Source organism: Sinocyclocheilus rhinocerous, unplaced genomic scaffold (assembly GCF_001515625.1).
Source record: "Sinocyclocheilus rhinocerous isolate Xijiao unplaced genomic scaffold, SAMN03320098_v1.1 scaffold148, whole genome shotgun sequence".
Classification (NCBI taxonomy): Eukaryota; Metazoa; Chordata; class Actinopteri; order Cypriniformes; family Cyprinidae; genus Sinocyclocheilus; species Sinocyclocheilus rhinocerous.
In genome coordinates, this window is record NW_015653472.1 from 4,116,327 (window position 1) to 4,118,943 (window position 2,617).

Consider the following 2,617-nt stretch of genomic DNA (forward strand, 5'->3'; position numbering starts at 1 on the left):
TATATAATATAAAATAAATATTATAATAAATGTCATATGAAAAAACACTTCAAGTGCACAGCCTTTTCCTAAACTTTTACAAAAAATAAGGCTGTGCACTTGAAAGACATCTTTGTCTAGAGATGAGATCTGAGGTTTTAAATGAGAGAGGATCAGGGCACTAATGAGACACTCTGGAGCTCAAAAAAGATCACGGTAAACCAGTTAGTAGCTGCTGCATTAAATACATGCCTGGCAATAGATATGCCTCGGTTCTGACCAACAATGGAGATCGCTATGGTAACACCGCTGTTTACTCCAAGTCGTTTGTGTTCATGATAGCATGCAGTGCGATAGAATCAGTAGGGATGCAAATAAAAGAACAGCCTCTCCTCTGGGATTCCTCCCACCACTCTAGAGACAGGCACTCATGTTAAGAAAAATAGATGTAACAAACAGCAAACCTCAATGATTTGATGCGTCCAAACGTGTTTCAGCGAAACACTCTTATTTCAGGCCCTCGAAGACGCCTGTCAGCGCTGAATAATAAACAAACGGTGGAGATGATCACAGCAAAAGCTTGTTTTCATTAAGAGGTCCTGTTTATTCTAATGCTGACAATATTTTTTTACTGGAAATAGTGCAGAGCTGGAATTGCCGTAATGCTTTTACTGTATAAGGAGAAAACCTTTGCGAAAAAGTCAAGAAACTATTCTAAACAGATTCGACAATAAGAGTGAGAGAGCTGCTTCTTTTTATCTACTCGCACATCAAAGGCCCCACAAGCCCTGTTTCTTTTCAGAACCGTGAGGCGGAGGACGCCGGGAATGACAGAGAAGCTGCCTTGAACGTGGCTCTCAGGGCCCTGCTTGTCTCGTTTAATGCGGAGCTTCTGTTTATGTGCCGGAATGATATCATGCCCAATCAAGTGGTGTTTCAAATCCTAATAATGCCGTTGGAAGTGCATTATTTGTACGAACGTGTGCTGACTGCAATCAGCCCACCAGAGTGAGGAAGTGGCTGTTAATGACTGCTTAGATTGGCGTGTCCTGTTCTTCCCTCTCTCCGTCTCTCTCTCTCTCGCTCGCTCTCGGTCTGACAGGAAGCATATGCACGCTAAAGCTGGGAAATGCAGACTCCTTCTCACCTGGCATCCACTGCAGCGATTGTTTTAGAAACAAACTCTGTTTACTTGGCTAAACCCGAATCCCGCGACTTAGCGGTGATCTAACACTCTGATCTGCCCTGTCTGATTTCATACAGACTTTCAAAATACGTTGACTAATGCAAGGACAAAACCCTGATAATACGGAGCATTCATTAATGCAACAGGCCTGGACAGCATTGGATTATTTTTCATTATTTAAAGATCCTCCTGTCAGAGCAGTTTCTTTCTGTCCTGACTTTTAAAAGCTTTATTCTGATATTATAATCCTTTTGACAGATTAACTGACCTGGAATGTGTATAAATGAACTTGTCTTTTTTGTTTTTTCCAGGTGGAGGATCTAGGACCTCTGACTGTCAGGGGATTCTGCAAATGCAAACTTAAAGTAAATGTCAAATAAACCAAGAAATGAGAACGGTTACCTGTTCCTGGCCCTTCCTTAGTGCTTTATTTTGCATATTTACAATGGAGTTTCTCATTATTTGCAGCAACTGCAACAAGATGGGGCACTCCGAGAGGCAGATTCCCAGGTATTTCCTCACCTACTAAAACTCGGGCACACATACACATGCTGAAATAATTCCCTCTATTTTGCTAATTTACAGCTTGCAGGAAGTAGTTTGTTTCTCCCATCGCTCTGGGGGAAGGGGAGCGGAAAAGTCAGCATCGGACCTGTTCTCCACACACCCTTGTTCCACAGCATCTGGCCTCTCTTTCGATTTTATTAAACAAGAATAACAATAAAGCAGGTCTGCGACCCCGTCTACGGAATTTGCCGTATTTTTTCCAACGGTCTGTGCTGATGCTCCGAATTTCCATTTTCTGCATGCATATTTAATTGAGTTTTGTCCCAGTGGTGCGGAAATGATTTGTTTTTTGCTCTCTGTTCACTTGACTCCTCTTCGGAGTCGGTAACCCTGATTAAGACGTTCACGTTAATTTCCCAGCGCACACCTTTTTTTGTGCATTAATGGTTCTGATCGTCTAATTAAAACTTCTCAGCTTCGCTGCTGATCACCGCTCGTTGTGCCTCTGACCTGAAGTTTTAATTGCCGCGTCAGAGGCGATAATAATAATTTCTGGGTTCTGATTATTAAAAACAATGCCATTCCCAACTGCTGCTTAAAGCGGGAAAAGATGGAAGGAGAGGCTGAGGTGAAGCATAAAGAAAAAGGAGGTGAAAGAAAGAGAATTAGAAGGTAAAAGATGGTTATTTGAGCTTTGAAACAGGTTTGTTTGGTATCACAGTATGAGCGGGGAGGATCGGTGCTCACAGGGCAGGTTTACCTGGTTTGCAGTGTACTGTAAATGAGGGCAAATATGACAAAACAAATAAAAACTTCTCAGAACTGCACAAGGTTAAAAGAAACCCTGAATCCCACATCTCTATGATACTTATTTTAATAGTTTTGCTTTTGGTCTTAGTCTTTTTATATGACACCTCAGCGGTTTCTGATGTCTAAAAGCAAGTT

At 41.8% G+C, this 2,617-nt stretch overlaps 1 protein-coding gene and 1 long non-coding RNA gene across 2 annotated transcripts in view; one reads left to right on the forward strand and one right to left on the reverse strand.

Moving 5' to 3' along the window:
• Window positions 1–2,617, reverse strand: part of LOC107716079 (zinc finger protein castor homolog 1-like) — a 78,187-nt gene that overhangs the window by 37,534 nt on the left and 38,036 nt on the right. The window lies entirely within an intron of this gene.
• LOC107716228 (uncharacterized) lies at window positions 1,475–2,518 on the forward strand. Its single transcript, XR_001637178.1, has 3 exons — window positions 1,475–1,530; window positions 1,634–1,675; window positions 1,751–2,518. It is a non-coding gene; the product is annotated as an uncharacterized LOC107716228 (long non-coding RNA).